Below are 22,851 nucleotides of genomic sequence, written 5' to 3' on the forward strand. Positions count from 1 at the left end.
CCCACCAATAAGTACAAAGGAAAAATTTTCAAGTAAAGCATCAGAGAGAAAAACTCATGACGATGAAAGGACTCCAGTGAAAAAGAAACATCAGGATCCGAAACTGAGAGGCTCTGTAAAGGGGTAGGCAGCTCAACAAGCTTCTCGGTAGAAGGAACAAAGAGAGAAAAGGGGATATTTGCATCTGGGATAACAGTATCTCAAGCTGAAGGGACGATAGATTTTCTTCCACTTCTTACATAATAGCAGAATTTTGCAGCATTGAAGAAGAATCTAACAGAACAACTTTAGGTGTCGAAGTAACAACAAAAACCGGATCACAAGGAACCTGACAAGGTGACACTGTGGGGAGTGGATCCGGAACTGATAAAACAGCAAAAGGATTTGAATCCGTAACCAACTTAACCTCTTGAACTTTCCTCCAGACTTTAGAAGGTTTGAAAAATTTCCTGACTTTCGGGGTACTGGAGGAGGAAACAGGAACTGCAGGAACCGTAGTAGAAGGAGCAGAAATCTTCGGAGGAGAAGCTGAAGTAGAAGAAGGGCATGCTCTAGAAAAATGGCCTAACTGGCGACATTTATAGCAAGCATTAGGAAAAGAGGCAAAGTGAAGTGGAATCCAAAAAGGATGAGAAAAACCAAAGTCCACTTCTAGACACGAAGGGATCAACTGCTCCATATCCCAAAGTACACAAACCGTATATCTCTGCTGGTGACTAAGAAATCCTGCTTGGGAATGTTCTCGTGCACACACTTTTTGTGAGAAGAAATATTTTATTGCTATGAAATAATTACATTCATAGGTACTCCAAAAGCGGAGTAACTACTACTCAACCAAAAATCTCAGTATAAGCCATATATACATCATGATCAATCAAATGAGTTTGAAAGCAATCGTAAAACGATTGCCGCAGAGATCGTTTGAAAAAAACGAAAGATGGAAAAGTAGGATCACCAAAGACTCTATGATTTCTATCCAACCATAGAGTCCAAAGTGCCCAGTAGTGCACCCACACAAAAAGTAAATCAAAACCCTGTCTAGCTAGATGAAAACCAAATAACCAGAAGAACCTGCTAAAAGTAACAGGAGGAAATCTCACTCGAAGCCCCTGACAAATGAGAGCAAGGAAATCACAAGTATGTGGACAGTGCCAGAAAATGTGAGGCACAGATTCAACAAAATGTAGACATTTGTGGCAAACAGCTGGGGCAATATGTCTATGTGCGAGTAACTACCCAGATGGAAAAATGCCAAGTAGGACTCGCCAGAGGAAAAGCTGTTGCCGAAGAGGGACTTTATAATGCCAAAAGAGACGCAGCCGCTTTCTCCACCACTTTGATTGGCAATCCATATGCCAAACAGAATTGGCTCTGTCAGAAACCCAAGACGGAGGTAACAACACTTTATATAGAGAAGGCACTGTGATATGTGACAGCTTCAAAGGACAGGCTGAAGAAGAGGAAGAATGGAGAGTCCAATCCTCAAGCCTATCCTGAAGTTCCAAATGAGGTACCGGCAAGAAAGGTTGAAGCATTTCTGAAATTTTGTGCCAAAAAGGACGACAATGATCTCCCAAATCATACTTGCTAGCAGCTGCAGAAAAAGATAAAAGAGTGCCATCATCCTGAAGTACATCCGCCACAGAAGCAATACCTTTGAAAGATATAAAACAAGATCGCTTGGGTTCTTGTATAGCCAAAGGAGGGTGGAATACTTTGGACCAATAAATATTCTCAGCCCTCAAGGAATTTCCCAACAAAGAATCCCTGCCATTCCATTCCAAGTGGCATAAAATATGCTTCCAATCAAGAAGCAAACGAGAGACAAAAGGGCAGCCTCTGATCTTGCCTTGAATAGAGCCAAATAGAAAATCCCACTGTGTAGGTTGCCAATGCCCAAAAGCAGAAGTATCAATATGCAACAAAAGAGAGCAGATCATGAAAGCCCAAGGCTAATCCCCTTGCATAAATTGCAACATCATTTTCCCCTCGTGAGCAAGTATATGCATTTGAATATTAAGTATGTTCAAACCCCCGTGCATCTTTGGAGAACAGAGATGATGCATAGAGAGTAATCTGAGACTTTTCTTGCCATTTTTTGAATGCCAGAAAATCTCCATGATAGCAGACATAAAGGAAGCCAGATCTGCCTTAGTAAACATGATGAGGGGCAGATAGAATTGTATGTATGCTATCAAAATGGATTGCGTTATTCACAAACGAACATGTAATGGCCAAGTTGCAAGCTTCCAATATTCAAGTTTTGCCCTCAGCTTTGTGAGCACCCAATTAGTTTGTTAAGAACGAGTGAGCCCCCAACCTAGAGGATAGCCAAGATGTCAAATCAATTGAGAAGGTGGAACAATTTCCCCAAGCCACAAAAGACTATGCCAGTCTTTAGCATGCAACGGCAATAGCTTGGATTTCTGAAAATTCACATGAAAACCAGTAGCTAAGCCATATGTGGAAAGAGCCTGCATAATCAAGGAGAGATCGCTCTGAATATTTTTTGGGATAAAGAAAGAATCATCAGCATATGCTTGAGCGATCATGCTACGGCTACCAAGAATTTCCAATCCATGCAACATGCCAGTGTCCAAAAGGTGGTCCATATATTAAAGCATTGGATGAGTGGCACACACACACACACACACACACTTTTTTGGTGAAATCTTTGATTGATTATATTACATGAGTAGCAATCTCAAATCAAGGTGCTACAATTACATCAACTAAAAATTTCAGTATATGCTAAAAAGACCTCATAATCTATGCAGTGGGTTTGCAAGCAATCAAAGAAAGATTGCTGCAGAGAATGCCTGAAAAAGCCAAACAAAGAGAAAATAGGATCACCAAAGACTTTACAATTCCTGTATGTCCATAAAGTCCATAGTGCCTAGTAGCGAACCCAAACGAAGAGAAGATGAAACTCCGGTCTGGATGGATGAAATCCAAATAGCCAGAAGAACTTCCCAAATGGAACAGATGGGAATCTCGCTTACAGGCGCTGTCGAAGCAGATAAAAAAACTCACGAGAGCAACAGTCTCCGAAGAAGCAGGACATCTGTGGCAAAGTGCAGGAGCAATGTGTCGATGAGCCAATAGCTGTCCAAATGGAAACACTCCCAAAAGAACTTTGCCAAAAGAAAACCTATCGCCGAAGCAGTACTTTATAGGTCAAAAGTTGCTTTAATCTTTTCCTCCATCACGATGCATTCGCCAAACAGAATTACCTCTCTTTGAAATCCAAGGTTGAGGCAAAAGGATTTTATACAATGCAGGCACAGTAATCTGAGATAGCCTCAAAGGATGAGAAGAGAACCCTAGAGAAGTCAAAGTCCAATCTTACAGCCAGTCGTGGAGTTCCAAAGGAGAAATCGGAACAAAAGGCATAGAAGTAATTTGTTCCCGCAAAGGACGATAATGAGAGACCAATCCATATCTGGTGGTTGCCAGAGAAAAAGGGAGCACAGTACCAGCATCACCAACACACACTTTTTTTTTGGGGTGAAATCTTTGATTGATTATATTATATTAGTAGCAACCTCAAAACAAGGTGCTACAATTACATCAACTAAAAATTTCAGTATATGCCAAAAAGACCTCATGATCTATGCAGTTGCTACTGCTTGTTTCTCCCTCAGTTTGAGGCCCTCGAGGTTCCGTTTGACGCCCGTTTTGTGTCCGTACGCTCCGTCAGAAAATCTGAAAAAAAATTTGCATCATCAACACACACACACACACACACACATATCATCAATCAATCAATCCATCCCCTCCCCCCACATACTTTTTTTTTTTTTTTGGTGAGAAGAAATCTTTTATTGCTGTAAAATAATTACATTCATAGTTACTTCGAAAATGGAGTAACTACTACTCAACTAAAGATCTCAGTATAAGCTGTATATACATCCTGATCAATCAAACGAATCTGAACACAATCATAGAATGATTGCTGCAGAGATCGTTTGAAAAAAACAAAATATGAAAATGATTTCTATCCATCCATAAAGTCCATAGTGCCCAGTAGCGTACCCATACAAAAAATAAGTCAAAAACATGTCTCGCTGGACGAAAACCAAACAACCAGGAAAACCTGCCAAAAGTAACAGTAGGAAATCTCGCTCGAAGCCTCTATCGGATGAGAGCGATGAAGTCACAAGTATGTGGACAGAACCAAAAGATGTGAAGCACAGATTCAGCAGAGTGCAGGCATCTGTGACAAACAGCCGGAACAATATGTCTATGTGTGAGTAACTGGCCAGACAGAAAAATGCCAAGCAGGACTCGCCAAAGGAAAAGCTGTTGTCGAAGAGGGACTTTGTAATGCCAAAGGAGACATAGCCGTTTTCTCCACCACTTTAGTGGGCGATCCATATGCCAAACAGTATTTGCTCTGTCAGAAATCCAAGGCGGAAGTAATAACACTTTATACAGAGATGACACTGTGATATGTGAGAGCTTCAAGGGACGGGCTGAAGAGGAAGAAGAGTGTAAAATCCAATCTTCAAGCCTATTCTGCAGTTCCAAACGAGGTACCGGCAAGAACAGTTGAAGCATTGCTGAAATCCTATGCCATAGAGGATGATAATGAGCTCCCAAACCGTATTTGCTAGTAGCCATAGAAAAGGATAAAAGTGTGCCATCATCCTAAAGTGTGCCATCATCCTGAAGTACATCCGCCACATAAGAAATGCCTTGAAAAGAGAGAAAATAAGAACGTCTGGGTTCTTGTATGGCCAAAGAAGGGTGGAATACTTTAGACCAATAAATATTCTCAGCCCTCAAAGAATTTCCCGATAGAGAATCTCAGCCATTCCATTCCAAGTGGGATAAAATATGTTTTCAATCAAGAAGCAGGCGAGAGACAAAAGGGCAGCCTCTGATCTTGTCTTGGATAGAGCCAAATAGGAAATCCCACTGAGTAGGCTGCCAATGCCCAAAGGCAGAAGTATGAATATGTAATAAGAGAGAGCGGATCATGAAAGCCCAAGGCTGATCTCCTTGCATAAACTGCAACATCATTTTTCCTCTGTGAGCAAGTAAATGCATTTGAATATTGAGAATGTTCAGACCCCCGTGCATCTTTGGAGAACAGAGACGATGCATAGAGAGTAATTTGAGACTTTTCTTGCCATTTTTTGAACACCAGAAAATTTCCATGATAGCTGACATAAAGGAAACCAGATCTGCCTTAGTGAACATAATGAGAGGCAGATAAAATTGTATGTATGCTATCAAAATGGATTGTGTGATTCACAAACGAACATGTAATGGCCAAGTTGCAAGCTTCCAATATTCAAGTTTTCCTCCCCCCACACACTTTTTTTTTTTTTTTTGTGAAACCAATATATATTGAAACATTCATTTACATCAGGGCAGTGCTCAAGAAAAGAGCCAAAGCCCTATCCATCAGAAGCAGTAAAAGAAAAGCTGAATACAAGAAACATCCAAATCTTCCTCATGTACGGCATCATATAAAGACTGTTGCAATGAGGCTCGGAAGAACTCATAAGGATGCTGAAGGGGAGAATTCAGATATGCTTGATTTTGCTGCAGCCAGAGGGTCCATAAGGCCCAGTATCTGATCCATTGGAAGAAAAGAGAATATTGTGACAAAGAAGCTGATAGTTTGCCATACATCCAGAAAAACCTGTAGAAACTGTGTGCAGGAAATCTGAGAGATAAGAAATAGGAGATCTTGTCTAGAAGGTCTCTGGAATATCAACAAAACCACAATAGATGCGGAATACTCTCAGGAATATGATGACATCTTGGACAAAGACGTGAAGCAATCCTTCTTTGAGCCAATTTCACTCCCACTGGAAGAATACCCACAATGCATCTCCATAGAAAGAGTCTCTGCTTCAATGGCATTTTCAACTTCCATATCAATTGCAATTTTCCTTTCCACCAGGCTAATGACTTATTCAAATGCCATAGAGAATTAGCATGATGAGCAATCCAAGGAGGAGGTAATATCAATCGATAAGCCTGTATAGAAGTCAATAAATGCAGAGGCCGAGAGGATATTCTTGGACTTGAAGACTGAAGGTGCCAATCTTGAATCCTGTCTCTTACATTCAATGTTGGAATCGGGACCAAAGGGAGTAAGAAATCAGCAATGGCTTTCCAAATAGGTATGTGATGCATCCCAAGATTGTATTGTCGACATGCGGCTGGAAAAGAGAGAATATGTCCTTGCGTATCCACCACGTCATCAATGAAACGGATCCCCAGTTTCATAAGATTGTAAGCTCTGATTGGTTGTTGTACAACAAGGGGAGAGGAAAACACAGCACTCTAATGAATGCTTTCCATTCTGAGTGAGGAAGCTATAGAAGCTGGATGGGGAGACCATTTGATGTGAGAGAGTACTTGCTTCCAATCCTGAATGAAGGAAGTAGAAAATGGACAACCAGGGATTTTACCTTGAAATTTGCCAAGTACTACTTCTGATGGATCAACTAGCCAATGTCCATAAGCATTTGTGCGCATCTGACCACATAAAATTGCCAACATGATAGACCAAGGCTGCTCTTTTTGAAAAAATATCTTGAGCATAGTGATCTTCTTGCCAACACATGAAATTTAATGTTTATTATATTCAAACCACCATGCATTCTTGGTGAGCAAAGCAATTCCATTTTGAGCAACCTTAAAGCTTTCTTATGAAGCTTAGTTTTCCAAAAAATCTCCATGGCTTGAGACATAAAGGAAGTGAGGTCTCGAGATGACCAATGTAATAGAGGAAGGTAGAACTGGACATAAGCTAGAACAATGGACTGGACACGTACATGCAGAGGCCAAGTGGAGATCTTCCAATATTCTAATTTGTCCTGAATTTTGTTGGTCACCCATGATATTTGATGCTTATTTCTGATTTTGCAGCCAATGGGATAGCCCAAATGTCTTACTATGTTTTCCGGAGAAATAATCTGGCCGGGCCACAGGATAGCATGCCAGTCACAATGCTTGAGAGGCAAGAGTTTTGATTTCTGAAAATTAATTTTAAGACCAGCTGCCAACCCAAAATCTGAAAGGGTATCCATCAAGAGACGAAGCTCCAAAGGACTGTTCTTTGGCATGAAGAATGAATCATCTGCATAAGCCTGTGCAATGAAGGGTCGTGAACCAGAAATCTGAAGCCCCACTAACTGTCCAGTATCAACCAGATGATCCATATAAAGAAGATAAGGATGTGAAGCAATGGCATAGAGCAACGCACTGAGAGGGCATCCCTGTCGAACTGATCGTTCCAAAGTCCAAGACTTCGACAAATGATTCCCTATAAAGCACTGTGCAGTGGAATCTGAGTAAAGCCAATATATGACATTAACTAGCTTTGGCCCAAAACCAAGTTTAAACATGATTTGAGAGACATAATCCCACTGTACAGTATCAAATGCCTTCGCCACATCCACGTGCATGACCGAAACATCTTGAGCTGAATATTTCGCATATTCCATTGCGATGAGAGTATTAGAGATATTGTCATGAATATGCCGTCTTGGAACAAAACCATATTGCCTGAGATGAAGTCCATCATGAAGGATATCCTTTATCTGATGTACCAACATTTTGGCAATAAGTTTGTATATAACTGGCATCAAAGTGATGGGCCTCCAGTCATCCATTGTCTCACATAGAGGTTTTTTGGGCACAAGCTTAACCAGACCATGCTTCCAAGCTGAGGGAAGATGTTGATGCTTCCAGGCTACATTAATGAACTTCAAAATTGGACCCTTCAATTCAGCCCAGAAGGCTACAAAAAATACAACCGTCAAACCATCCCAGCCAGGGGATTTATGTTTACCCAAATGCTTGAGGGCTTCATCCAATTCAATATCTGTTAAAGACATTTCCAGCATTGTAGCTTTTTGCAAAGAAACAATAGGAGAAACAAGCTCTGTAAATCTGTTCCGAGCCAATGCAACCTGAGGTGTAGAAAAAGAGGGCTAAGAAAAAAGAAGCTGAAAATGATCCAGACATTGTTTTTGTAGCTGAGATAAAGTTTGGGTCCAAAGACCATCTGGTTTCCTGACCCTCATGATAGATTGACTTTGTCTATGTGCATGTAAATTCCAAAAGTAAGATTTCGAGGAACAACCCTTATCTAGCATAGGTTTAACTCTAGCCCTGGTCTGCCATTTAGAAAGCTTTCATTTATCATTGGCATCAATTATGGAGGAAGCACAGGACAATAAATGCTGCTCAGAAGCAGATAGAGACCTTTGATGGCTAATCTGTACCAAATACTGCTTGTATGATTTTGCCCACTGGATATGCTGTCTGGTTTCTGCCATGTACCATCTTCCATATTCCTTAATGACATTTTGAGTACGATGTGCAAAAGAGTTCCAAGCAAAGTCCAGATCCTCCTGAGCATGGGATAACAATGGCCTGCAAGCCAGTCTGATCATTTGCTGGAATTTTTCATGAGAAAGATATAATTGATTGACCTGTAAATGTCTGACTGGAGAGAGCTGCAAGTCATCCAGAGGCATTCCAAATGAAAGGGTGAACCAAAGTGGAGTGTGATCAGATTGTTGAGAATAATGAGTCCACATGTGGCATGTATATTCATCATATTGGTGAGCATGAATAAGATAACATCTATCAAGCCTAGCCCAATATTCTATAAAAGCATTATGATGATATGTAAATCCCATAACTGAAGGGTGAGTTGTTGCCCATAAATCTGCAAATTGAAGCGATGAAGTCATATGTTCCCATTGCTGGATTTTAGAGGGCAGCATATGGGATTTGTGTGTGGTATTGTCCTTCCAGTGAGGAGAATTATTGAAGTCGCCACAAAGTAGAGCATTTGAGGATCAAGGATTTTGCTTTATGGAGTCCCACATTTGAGCTCTAGAAGCTGAATTTTGAGAGGCATACAAGGAGCCGATTTCAAAAATCTCTCCATTGATCATACATTGGATAATCATCCATCGACCACCAAGATCATTATATGCTATCCAGGGTTGCAGATCATGTCTGGCTAAAATGCACAGCCCAGAGAATTGTTCAGATCCTGCATAAAATATATCATATCCTGAAAAGAACCCATGCTGGCCAGCAAAAGAATGCTGATTATGCTCTTGCAGACACACTACATCTGGATGAGTTTTATTTATATAATGCCATAGGAGCCTCCATTTATTCTGGTTGCAGAGGCCTTGTATATTATAAGAAATACATTTAAGAGAAGCATACATGAGAATATGTACAAGAGATGAACAGTCCTCAAAAAGAAAGGGAGGCATCAAGCCTCTGCCATTGCCACAGGGTCTTGCTGACCCTCAACATCCAATTCTCTGACTAAATCATCTTCTTCACAAAGTGGAAGACCCTTCTTGACTGCATTAACCCATGCCTTTGAGATGGGGTTGCCCGAAGAGGTAGAAGGTTGTCTTGGAGAAGGAGCAAAAGCATCCCAATTACGAGATTGGAGAGGTCGTTGTTTGAGAGGCACCGTCTTCTTTGCAGTTTGCCAACCCTCGTGAGAAGAAGAATTATTTTCCACTAACTTACTTTTTCCTTTATCCTTATTTTCAGCTGAATTGGCGTGGCTCCCTGCATGAACTAAAGGCTTTACTCCTTTAGCTTCAGTCTTTTCCACATATGTCTTCTGGCCTCCTTTATGAGATGGCAGAGGAATGGCTGCTGGAGGAGGCGGATGAAGGATAGAGGGACACTCCGAAGCTAGGTGCCCAAACTTGTGACAAGAGAAACAAGCTCCAGCAAAAATGCCCCATTTTAAAGTGAAATATTTCTTTCCCAAATTAACACCCTCAATCTCAACTGCAATAGCAGTGGGGGTTGGTCGATCAGTATCCCATAAGATGCAAAAACGATTTTTATTACCTGTGGGTCAAGGGGGACAAATCACTTGTCCCAATGTCATGGCTAAGCCTGGAAGCTCTGTTCTCATGTAATCTGGAAAATCAACCACTTCAACCCATACAGGGCAATGATGCTTGATGAGAGTCTGATAGTCCTTATTAGGGGACCAGGGCATGATGTGCACCATTTGACGACCAAAAAATAAAGGGGACATTTCCAGCATCTTTTGTTTTGTCAAGGCATCCAAAAGATGAACTTCATAAAATCCTCGAGAGGCAAAATAGACTCCTTCTACATAGCATCCACCTAGGAGAGAATTCAACCATTGTCCCACATCATTAGCCGAGGGTATTTTGCCTGGGAAAAAGATGATAATTGCAGTTTGAGAGAGCTTCTTCGAAGGATGCACAAGAGAAGGCAACTTCATCTTGTAAGTGAGTTCCGGAGCAGGTAGAATCCATTCTCTTCTACTTTGTTGAAAATCATCATTCAACATGTCAAACACATAGGAAGCATCTTCAGATGAAGGAGCTACGGGGGGCGAAGTTTCCCTTGATTGTCTTTTAGGTTCAGGAGAGAGTGCTCTCTTGACATAATACTTGCTTGTTTCTGCCATGGAGGCTAAGGGATTCAGCAGGTACCAAACGGAGAGAGGCAAACGGGTCACGACAATGACTGAACGGCTGTACAGACGTATGGACTGATAGGCTGTATGGACGTACGGAGAAGCTGACAGATTGTACGGAAGGGCTGACAGATTGTAACAGGACTGACAGGCTGTACGGAACAAAAGGTAGGCTGTACGGAAAAAGTGATGGGTGTACAGGAAGACTGACGATGACAGTTGCACAGAATATTTGACGGGCTGTACAGACGTAGGGAAGGTAGTCTAGTAGGGCTATGCAGGCATGTACGAAGCTCAGTTCAAAGACCCGAAGAGATAAGCCAGACGGGTGTACGGGAATCGTACGATGGCTGCGCGGGAATCGTACAACGGCCGTACAGATGTACGGATGGGGAGACATACGCAGACGGGATTTGTGCATGGCAGGAGCATCTTTGACAACATCTTCTCATTTTGGGAGGTTTCGGATTGGGCCATGCATAATGGCCACAGGCTGGCCATTCTACTCTTGGACTTTGAGAAAGCTTATGGCAGGGTAGATGGGGGCTTTTTGGAGGGCACACTTACTAACTTTGGTTTCTCAGATGCATGGATCAGAGGGGTGTCATCTCTCTACAGATCAGCCCACAACCAGGTTCTTATTGGTGGAATCAAGGGAGACAGGTTTAAGATTACCAGCTCAGTCCGCCAGGGATGCCCCTTAGCCCCTTTTCTGTTCTTATTTGTGACCGAAGCTATCAGCTATTACATTAGAGCTCAAGCTGGTATTTGAGAGCAGCATTTTCAGCTTGCAGCCCATGGAAGTCGTCCGGCAACTTGGAATGTGAAACTTGGAGATGGTCCTTCTCCTCGAGAATCTGCTTCATCTGACTCCGCACCACCTCCACCTGTTGAACCATAGTATGCTTGCCTTCTGCCAGTGAGGTGTATCTGTCCTGTAGGGCTGCAAGCTCCCTCTGGATCTCAGCCTGTTGGGCTGAATGATTGTCCTCCAAAACTTTCTTGCTGGCTGTCCACTCTGCCTCCTTTGCTGCAAGACACTGCTGAAACTCGTCCTATTGAGTTTTCCACACAGCCTTCCTTGCCTGTAGAGTTGCTCCCCACTCCACTTCTTTCCCTTGTAATGTTGTATGCCATTCTTTATGCATGCTGGCTACCTGCTTCTCATGTTCCAAGCGGAGGTGTTGCTTCTGTGACAGAAGCTTGCAAACCTGACCCGTAGTATTAAAGAGGGAGGCACCCATCTGAATGAAGCTGTCACCTATAATGCGCTGAGCCATATGAAGGGATCTTTTAGCCCATGCATACCTGTTCCGATAGGTCATTTGGTCAGCCATGTCAATGAGTTCGCCCATATTCCTCAAAGGCTGCCTTCATCTCTTCTTGCCTGGGTCCTCGAGGGCTGCCACTGGAGCCAGTGTGTCGATGTCTAGGTAGCAACTTGGAGCTCGGGATGCTTTCTTGTTGGAAGCGATTGTCTCTTGCAAGGGAAGTGTGAAAATTTGGTCCAGGTCCTCCTCCTCCATGCAAACAGGAGACCGCTTCCACTTTAATGCATACTGAAGCCGTTTGTGTTCCTGGCTCTGTTCCTCTATCTGGGCCTCATGGGTGAATAGATCTCCTGAGGATGATGTGAAGTAGGTATCCAACATATCATTCTGAGGAAGTGGAGGACAATCAGCTTGAAAAGGTATCTTACCCCCAGCAAAAATAACCTCGCTAGGTCGAGTTTCCTGTAGGTCCTATTCAGCAGCCTCCATACTCGGATCAGGGGTCAGTCGTCGAGACCCCCGGGGTGGTGTCTTCGCGTCACCAGTGGCTCCCAAAGTAAGATTCAAGTTCAATAACCTGTGTCGCTCTGATGCCTCTCCACCACGAGATCCCAAGGCAGAGGTCCCTGCTGCCATAACTTCTGTCGATGGATCCCCCTGAGTTGTGGGGCCAATGTCCGTATATTTGCACCCTACTGACCCTGATGAGATGATCAAAGGGAGAATGGTCACAACTGATGAGATGATCGGAGGGGGAATGGTCATGACTGCGGGAAGGTAAGTGGTAATGTCATGCCATGGTGGGTGAGACCTGAGGAGGGCAGGGGAGTGATCGGAAGAACATCATCAGGGAAATCAAAATCTGCCTCGAAGGGGATGGATGGAGAGGCAACTCCTGCATGAGCAACAGATGACAAAGCTCCAAAGGCTGGCCCAAGAGGGGATGGCTCAGAAACCTGTGCTGCACATGTGGGTGGTTGGGTATGGAGACTTGAGAGGAAGAGGGGACAGAGACCTTTCGTGATGTAGTAATGCCCGGGTGCTGAATAGAAGCGAGTGAAGAAGTAGCGAGTGATCACTGCTATAAGTCATGTACTGTCAAGTCATATCCAAGTCATGTCAAGTCATGACCAAGTCATGTCCATGTCATGTCCATGTTTGTTCCAGAGTGACCAAGATGTGAACATATGCGAACACAATGCGACTAGGTATGACCAAGGTCTAACAACTTGGCATGTTGCTGAGGTGACCATGATGTGACCCAGGTGTGACTCTTGGTGGGAGTCCCGGAGACTTTGAGTACAATAGGCCTGGAGAAATTGTGTTGCCCCACGAGCTTGCTCGGCATCTGGGTTATCCTTTGGGCTGAATGGTAACTCATCGGCAACAAATTGATTTGGTGCTTGAAAAGCTTAAAAAGAAGCTGGAATATTGAAAGTTGGCCACCTCCCCAATACATGTTCGTCTCCGAATTGTGCAATACATTTGTGTTTCTTACATACAGTTCTTCTTGCCTTTGGTGATGTTTACCAAGAAGGATATTCAAGCTTTATGTCCACTTTTGTGGAAACTTTTTGGCGCTCCAAGAATTGCCAAAAGAGCATTAGATTACTTTCTATGGAGCACCTCTTCTCGCCAAAAATGCATTGTGTCCAAATATTTTAAATATTCACATTCATGTTTTGTCACATAAGGGAAAGGTGATGCTGGAATTTCTGCAAGGCAATCAGCCATGGACTGCTATGATGTACCATTTGATTTCACAGTTGACTACTTCCGCTTTTGGGAACATGCATCTACATCAATGGGATTTTATTTTGGACCACATTAATGGAGAAGTTAAGGGTTGCCCTTTTGCCTCTACCATGCTTTCCGATTGGAAGCAAATTCTTTCTCATCTCAAATGGTAATGTCGTACCTCCTTGGAGGGCAATTCTCTGCGTGCAGAGAGTCTGCATCGGTAGGAGGTGTTTTGATCCTCCCCTTGCTTTGCAAGAACTCAGGCGCTCTTACTTATTTCATCCATACACTTGGTGGGTAATGTTATACATCCGGATGGTACATTGATGTCCTTTCCATGGATAGTATGGTTTGGGGCTGCATTATTAACATTTTTGCATTCTATTTCTCAAATGATTCATTATTTCCTACCTGTGCTGCCGCCGCTGTTGGAGCTCTCTTATCGTCTACGGATTGGGCATGTTAAGATTCGAGCAATTGTCCTCTGTCATTGGCTATTATAATAGTGGCCAGTTTGTATAAGGTTTTGATGCCTCCACCTTGGATTTCAGATTGGGAAAATCAGATTGGTCTATGCATCGTTGTGCCAAGTGGTGACGCAAAAGATTACGGCTGCTTTGGAGCTGTAAATTGTTTCTTCGCCAACATGTGTTTTTATGTAATGTTAGGGGTTATTCGATTCGGTCTATTCCCAATGACATACTGCCCTTGCTGTTTGTCATAGCGTCTCCAAGTCAGATTCCCTACTGCTTCCTTTGGCAAGCTCTTCTGGATATTTGGCATCTATCCACGAGGTCAGGCTTTCATCTTTTCTTTGCATGGCTTCGGTATTGGGGCCTTTAGACTCTTTGGAAGATAGAAATCATAGAGTCTTTGGAGACTCCAATTTCTCCAACTTCTCATATTTCCATATGTCGCTAAGCCAATCCTTTTATGATTGCCTCAATGCTCATCAAATAGATTCCTCTATCTACTTGTCCTACATTGAAATTTTTTTATGTTTGTAATGGCAAGTTCTCTCTTTGGGAACTGCTTCTTGTAGTATAAAGAAGTATGGATTTCGACCCAAAAAAAAAAGTGTGTGTTTTCTACAATGGCAAATGTTGTGGATGATCGAGGTTATACACTTTCCTTTCCATAGGCTAGGAGATAGTATTGCTTAGGGCTGCATCACAGACCTATCTGGTGTATTATTACTACGTTGTTGTGAAGGAACAAATGGAGAAAGATTGTGAACTTAAGTGAGCAAGAATTAGTCACATAGAAACTCCAATAGAATGCTCAACACAAATGAAGTACAAGTACTTGGTATATATAGTACTACTACACACCAAAATAGACTAAGTCCTAGTCTATCCTACACCACCATATCATTGTATGTCTACAAATCCCCCCTCAACGATATGGCTTAAGTTCTCTGGAATGATCTTTGAAGTACCTACTGCACCTAAAGTGCCATGGTTGCACAAATTCATCCATGTGTGGATATCGCAACCTATGGGAGTACAAAAGAAACAATGTCATTTTACAACCCCCCTTGACATTATTTTAATGTCTCTGATCCCCAAGCCATGTCGATGACGTGTGAAAAGAGGTGATGGCAGGCTTTTGGTGAAGATATCTGCCACATTGTCCTCAGTGGAACAATAGATAAGATCAATGAAGCCATCTGAAATACAATCCCGTATGGATTTTCAATGTGTTTCATGTGAGCATGAAAGACAGGATTGTTGCCAATGGCAATGCAACTTTGGCTGTCAGAAAGGAGAGAGGTTGCCTCACCATTCTGTGCATGATGCAAGTCATGCAAATGCTTCCTTAATCACATGCATTCCATAGAGGCTGAATTTGCTGCTTTATACTCTGCTTCACTAGAGGAAAGAGAGACTCCGTCTTGCTTCTTATTGAGCCAAGAGATACGAGCTGAAACCAATGAGAAGCAATAGCCGGAAGTGGATCTTCTATCATCTATGTTCCCTGACCATTGAGTTTGTGAGACCACTCAAAGAAATGTCGCAAGCTGAAGCATAATGCAAACCATAAGAGAGTGTGACATGCACATATTTGAGAACTATTTTGGCTGCATTCCAATGTGTGACAGTAGGACAATGCATAAATTGACTCAGCAATCCTGTAGCATAGGCAATGTCTAGCCTAGTGGAGCATAAATAAATGAGGCTACCAACCAGTTGTTTGTAAAGTGTGCCATCAAACTTTTCAACCTTATCATGCTTAGTAAGTTTGAGTCCTTTTTCCTATGGAGTAGCCACAGGTTTCCTTTCTTCCATCTTAAATTTCTGCAAGAGACCTCTAGCATACTTTGTCTGTGACATGCATATTCCCTCTTGGGTTTGCCAAAATTCAATGCCAAGACAATAGTGCAATAAACCCAGATCTGCTGTCATGTTGATTGTCTGACATAAAGCAGAGTATGTTGCTGCAATTTACGATGTATTACTCCGTGTGAGTAGTATGTCATCCACATAAAGCACTAGAATGACCAAATCTGCATTTTCTTGCAGAACCTAAAGATTAGGCTCTGTATGTGTATTGACAAAGCCTTGGGACACCAGTAAATGATGTATCTTGTGATACCATGCACGAGGTACTTATTTGATCCCATATAAATCTTTCCTAAGCTTGCACACCTTGTGCTCTTGTTCCTTTATCACAAATCCTTGGGGTTGCTGCACATAGACCTCTTCTTTGAAATCTCCATTAAAAAAGGCAGTCTTAACATCCATCTGATAGATGTTACCAACCATAATTTGCAGCAAGAGAAATGACTCAACGAATGGTAGTCATTTTTTCTATCGGAGCAAAAGCCTCCTCATAGTCAATTTCCTCTTCTTGGCAACAAGACGGGCCTTATATTTTTCCACAGTACCATCGGAAGGATACTTGACCTTATAGATCCATTTGGGGCCCACAATATTTTTACCAATGGATGCATCAACCAAATCCCATGTGGCATTCTTTTCAATGGACCTAATTTCAGATTCCGTAGCCTTCTACCATGAAGGATGTCCCTATGCATCCTCAAACCTTTGAGGCTCTATTTCAGCTTCCATAACTGAGGTCATCAATGCAAAATTGACATGTCGATGAGCACTTTCGTGCTTGCCTTGGTTCTCCCCAAAGTAGGCTGATCCTTTGCATCCTGAATGGTCAACCTTGCCCATTTTGGAATGGATTTCTCAGCTGTACCGCTGGCTGTACCACTTGGAGTTGTATCTTGAGGTTGAATGACTCCACGGTGGTGGTAATATATCCAAACATTGGACTGTTTTCCCTCACTAGCTGGCTGCTCATCTAGAACATTGGAGGGAGAATCACCCTAAACATGTGGCAAACTAGCTGAAGTATCTGAGTAAGAAGGTACTAGTATCCTCTGGAGAACCCATATCATCATCCTCAAACTGAATTATATCCAAAGGAACATCATCATAAGGTGGCAAATCCACACTAGTGGGCTGCATGCATTCATTTTCAGCAAATGCAACATCTTTGCTGATTATTATCTTCCTGGTTGCTGTATCATAGAGCCTAAAACCTTTACTTTTTGTACTATATCCAACAATAATGTATTTGATGCTTTTGTCCTCAAGCTTTGATCTAAGCTGAAATGGAATCAAAGCATAAGCAGCTGAGCCAAACACTCTGAAATGATGAACCTTTGGCTTTAAGCCATAAAATCTCTCAAAAGGTGTGATCTAGAGTAGAGTGTTGCCTCTGGAATCTTGCCTATCCTAGTGCCCGTTTCTTCCTCAAGTAGCTTCTTGTCCACCATATTAAACTTCTTTCTCTTCTTCCTTAGGTAGCTTCCTGTCCACCATACTAAACTTTTTCCTCAATCCACTTTTATCTAGAAGAGTGAGTGTTTCTTTTCCCCAGTCCTGCACTGCCTTCACTAGTCTCCACCATGGTCTTCCCAGAATGAGTGGAAAGGCTCCAAACCCAGCTGGCATAACATGACAATCAATTTTAACATCAACACCAAAAACTCTCACATCCAACTTATTCAGAATCCCCAAACATTTTACCTTGGCATGGTTGCTAGCGTCATCTTGTTATCCTGAAACTCCATTTAATCAAAGCCAAACATTTCAAAACAAGACTGTGTGATTATACATACTTGATCTCTGCCATCAACCTAGGCTTCACCTATTGATGGCCCTTTATGCCCTGCATACGTCTGGTAATTCTTTGAAAGAATGAATCTTTACCATTTTCTTTTTCTCCTGCTTGGGCGGGTTGACCAGTCTCTTCCATAGTCGAGGGCAAAGTTCCATTAGCTGGCCATATGAGATGTTCACCTTGTTTATCAAATCCTTTTGTAGAGAGTAGTTCTCTTGAGCTCCCCCAAGTGGTAGATCCCCTGTCTAGAAGGGCCTTCGCGGTCTTGACTTCATTTTACCTGTTGCAAAATCCCCCTCTTTCCGTTTCCCCCTCCTGGCATCATTAGGCCCATTTTCTAGCTCTTTCGCCCTACCCCTCTTCACTGGCATCACTTCAAGCTCTTCTAGATGTATTGGTGAAACAGTGGAGCCTGCCTTTCATCTACCTTCTGCTTTCCTTTTTCCTCAGGTGTCAAACCACTTGTGCTAGGCATACCCTTGATTTCTATTCCAAATTCATTTGCTTGATTGCTCAAGTTGCTTAGCAAGGGGAACATATCTCCTCCTATACGGGGAGGCTTATCACAATTCGGACGAGTGTGACCCCATTCTCCACAATTAAAATAGTGAATGTTAAGGTTCATACCTCCTTGGATTAGCTTCTATACCTGTTCTCGGATCCTATCTATACTCTGGATTCTGAAAAAATGGTCTGGGTCCTCTGCCTTGTCCTCTTCCTACTTCGCCCAAAAGACTCGTACTAAGGTTCTTGAATATGCCCACCTCATGCATTTCCCTATGCCCCTGCATGTGGGACAAAAGTGTTTATAGTAGGCAGCTCCTCTCTCCTAGGCATCTGTTGAACTTCCATAACCATTTTCCATTTTTTTGCCTTTGCCAAGTCAACTGCTTCCTGGAAATCGGATACAGGCTTCAATTCCAACTCCATCCGTAGAGGGCCTCTGAGTCCACCAGTTATGAACTTCTCCTTCTTTAGCATAGAAGGAGTCTGCTCGTCTCCTAATGCCATGCACCATCGATTCCATAAACGATTGAACTACTAGATGTAAAAATCAAGGGAACCTTTTTGTACAAAATTATGGATCTCATGCCACAATTTGTCCGGATCTTCTACCCTCTGATAATGTTGCAAAAAGGCGGTCCTTGCCAAATCAAAGGTCACCTCCATTGATGGGTTACCGGCTGCTTAAGTGGCTTCATAAGCATGGAACCATCTCCTAGCCTCGTCCTCTACATAGTATGAAAATCCACAGGGATAAATGATGGATCCTGCCGATTCTTAATTAAGTAGGTGATTTCCAGTTGCTCCATGAATTTTTCAGCATCCTCACCAGGTGTTCTATGAAACAGGGGATTCCTATGAACTACCACCAATGACTTCAGTCCTGTAAACTGAAGGTCTGTCGATCCTCCATGGTTGGAGGCACAAAAAACGTGATGAGACGGTAGAGCAAACCGTGAAATGCCTTTATAGCCTAAACCACAGTCACGTTTACAACCACATCAAGAAGGAACAACACCCCACCATCAACTGACATTACCACAACCAGAAAACACCATGTACCAAGAAATGTCAATGAATATATGCAACTACCAAAAAGACAATAAATCACTTTCACGATATGATAATCATGGACACATAAGAGAATCCCCTGTAGGATCAAAAAGAGAAAATGTTGCCAAAATGAGCAACTGGATGCAAGAGAAAACTCGGATGGAACCTTGGACCTTGCTCTCAATGCATAACCTCTTACTCTGCCTTGCGACCTTTTCCACAGCTTAGGAGCACTTGAGTAAATCAAGAAGACCTATCTTGCAATCAATCCATCTTCTCTCACAACCACTCTAGAAGACTCGAGTTATGTGTGCTCAGCCCAGTGTCATATATGCATGAGAAACCACCAAGTGGCCAGCCCCGATACCAAGCACAATCAAAGGTGAAACCATCATGAACCCTACCTGAGACCCTCTCATAAAGTGCCATGAAATAAAAAGATTGTGGTGAATGGACTGAAGGACATAATTTTTTCTCAAGATTGAAGTCAAAGATGTTGATACATTATTGATATGCATTTTTTAGTGAAAAAATGATTGTGAAGTTTGTGAGAGCAAGGAGAGAACACACAACATTGGAGAAAGCTTAAGAAGCCGAAATTAATTGCAGAATACAAAGAAACAGTGGTATTTGTAGGAAACCCTCAACTCTAGAACTAGATTAAGTCCTACAGTGACGTTGCATCGTGCCACATGTACACCACACAAAACTATTATTCCACCATCCTTTTGGAGGCCCAGGACTCTTTCATTGAACTAGAGTCAGATTCGTTATTGAGCCCATAGCCTACGATCACCTCCATAATCCAAAACAGTTGTAACAAGTCTGAGTTGATTCTTAGAGATTGCATCATCATGTATTATCAATTTTCCTCTAAAGAAACAAGCTATCCTATATACCAAGGACATGCCCCCATAGGAAAAGTTTATCCTTTCGTAGAACCTCAATGAATATATTGTCGTCTGAAGAAACAAGTTATCCTATATACCAAGGAGATGACTGCATAGGAAAAGTTTATCCTTTAGTAGAGCCTCCATGAATATATTGTCCTTGGTAGAGCAATAGATCATTGGACCTACTAACTTTCCACCTTCTCATGGATGAATTGATATCTAACATCAATGTGCTTAATCCTAGATATCTAATATCAATGTGCTTAGTCCATAGCATTCTTTACCAAAGCAATTCATGATTGGTTATTACAAATGTTTTTTTTGTAGAAGAACCTTTCATTAAGAAGAATGTACATTCAAAGCTGTCTCAAAGTAAGACAACTACTACTCATGCACTAAAAAAAGGTGAAAAGAAAACATGTGATAGCTGCTCCAGTGAAGAGCAGGTGGCTAAACTTTTTCACTCAGTAGTGGCAATATCTCATGGGTGAACAAGAAGCAAAATACTATTGCCCTTTCTTGCACTAAGGCTGAGTATATGGCCAGTAAACGCAGCAGTATGTGAAGCGAGTTAGCTTCAAGGATTACTTCGTGACCTTGGCATAGTAGGAGGGTTCAGTTCTTAATGATTGTGACAACCAATTCGCAGCTATAAGTGTTCTTTCATTGCTTTTAGCTTTCTTGTACTCTTTGCGCTGTAAAATTTTGGACTGCCCATAGAAGAATCCAAAATGCATACTACCTTTGATGTAACTGACAGTCCTTTTGGCTGCCTGCCAAAGGCTGGCTTCCCGATGTGCCACATATTGACTGACACAACGAACAGCATAAGAAATGTCAAGCCTAGTGGTCATGAGATAAATCAAGCTGCCCATTAAGTACAGGTACAATGTCACTTCCACATCTGGCTCATCCACATCAGTGCCTAATTTCAATCCTATTTTCATGGGAGTTGAAATTACTTTGCTGTCCTGCATGTGACATTTTTCCAGCAAGCCTTTAGTATTTTTTTTTGACTTCGTGCTGATCATGCAACTCTAGATCACATAAACTTTGAAGTGTCATTCAGCAGGCCATAGCACAAAGTCAGAGGGTTTATTGCTGCTTTGTGGATTTCGTAAGGCTTTTGACACAATGTCAAGAGCTGGCCTCATCAAACACTGCAGGATCTGCAGTCAAGAGATCATTTGGGCAATCACAGCACTTTATGAGAGGGTCTCAAGTAGGGTTCTTTCGTTACTCTAGATCACATCTTTGAAAGGCCCTCCTCTGCATACAAAGCTTCTCGAATCCTTATATTGGCAGAATGGGCATGCGTACATGGCTCAAACCTTATGTCCACCAATCAAAAGTGAAATCCATTGTGCTCCAAAGTTAACAATGATGCCATGTTTAACCACTAGGGGGAGAAAAGTATCTCAAGATTGAAATACATGTCCCTCTCCTATTGCCAAAGGCAAGAGACCAGAAAGTGTCACTTGAAAGCAATTTACTTGACGTTTTGTTGTCTTCATCATCCAACTTGTATTCTTGGACAAAGTAAACATCTATATGACCCCCAATAACAATTGGATGAAGTTGATTGCTAATCAATTGCCTTTGGTAGCGATGAGGAACACCGCCAAGGCCTTGATTGTTTGAGTTAATAATCCTCATCAACAAGAGAAAGTAGCCTATACCAGCCTCTCCAACCTAGTGGCAAAAGCAACTTCCTCTTGCTGCGAAGATGAGGCCCTGGAATAGTGGAGGGGAGTGATGGGAGGAAAATCCGTTGGGTACAACATCCCCCAACTATGGAGGTCGATGATCTATCAACTTGATTCCAGTGACCTTACAAGTGACAGATGGACTTTCAAAAGGTTTTCAAGTAGGCCTTCCATCTACAATTGGTGAATGGATATCCATTCAACCAATCCTTCTTCCATTCCATCAGCCATGAGAACATGCACTTTATCCAAAGATGAGTTCTAGCGGCTTCAAAAGGACACGGAGCTTGAGAGCTCCACTACCCTCTTCACATGCATTCATGGATTCCACCCTCCCACTCAAGCTAGGGACTAGCTGCTTTTGCCTTCCTTTTGACCTCTCTCCATCATCTTTCAGACATTCATTTGTTGGGTTGAGGTTACATTCAGGTGGTCTTTGATTCCCGTAGAGTCGCAGTTGTGGTGCTTTAGGCTAGCCCTTTAGAACTTGACTCCAGATTGATCTTCCTCTCATCTTTCTTACTGGGATTTGACCTAGTACAAGAGGACATACATGTCACCCTCCTTATTTATCAGGTTTTCCAATCTTCCAAAGGTCTAATACCGGCTCTTGGCAATGATAGGAGCCTCTTTTGATTTGGTCCCAGGCTCCCATTGGTTTTGCTTCTTCCATAGAAGCAGAGGCAGTCAGTGTTGATGCGGTCTTTGAGAGTTAGGGTTACGGTTGCTAGCCCTAATATCTTTGATAATCACATTATGCTTAGCAATAAGATAGCTCTCTTTTTAAGCAGAGAGTTGAGATTTTGGACTGATAACACAAGTGTAAGATTTCTAGAGTCTTTGCTAGAGATTGCCCAAAGAATTAAAAATGGGTCAGAGAAGACTTTGGAGGCTCTAGTGACACCCCTGGCCTTGTTGCCCTTGATAGAGATGGGTTGAGGTAGAGATGGTAGACTTTTAGATTCAATTCCGATAGATTAGGAAGCCCCCTCTTTGGATCTTGTCCCCCCATCTCGCCCTGAGCAGCCCATCTCTCCTTCAACATAGCAGATCCTCCCTCTTGATCGAGAGGACCT

At 42.3% G+C, this 22,851-nt stretch overlaps 1 protein-coding gene and 1 pseudogene across 1 annotated transcript in view; one reads left to right on the forward strand and one right to left on the reverse strand.

The window, feature by feature from the left end:
* LOC147902665 (uncharacterized) overlaps positions 1-22,851 on the forward strand; it is a 300,605-nt gene that overhangs the window by 225,211 nt on the left and 52,543 nt on the right. The window lies entirely within an intron of this gene.
* Positions 236-10,362, reverse strand: LOC147902666 (uncharacterized; annotated as a pseudogene).

Source organism: Dipteris shenzhenensis, chromosome 4 (genome assembly GCF_047967505.1).
Source record: "Dipteris shenzhenensis isolate YYH24624 ecotype China chromosome 4, Dip_SZ_1.0, whole genome shotgun sequence".
NCBI lineage: Eukaryota > Viridiplantae > Streptophyta > Polypodiopsida > Gleicheniales > Dipteridaceae > Dipteris > Dipteris shenzhenensis.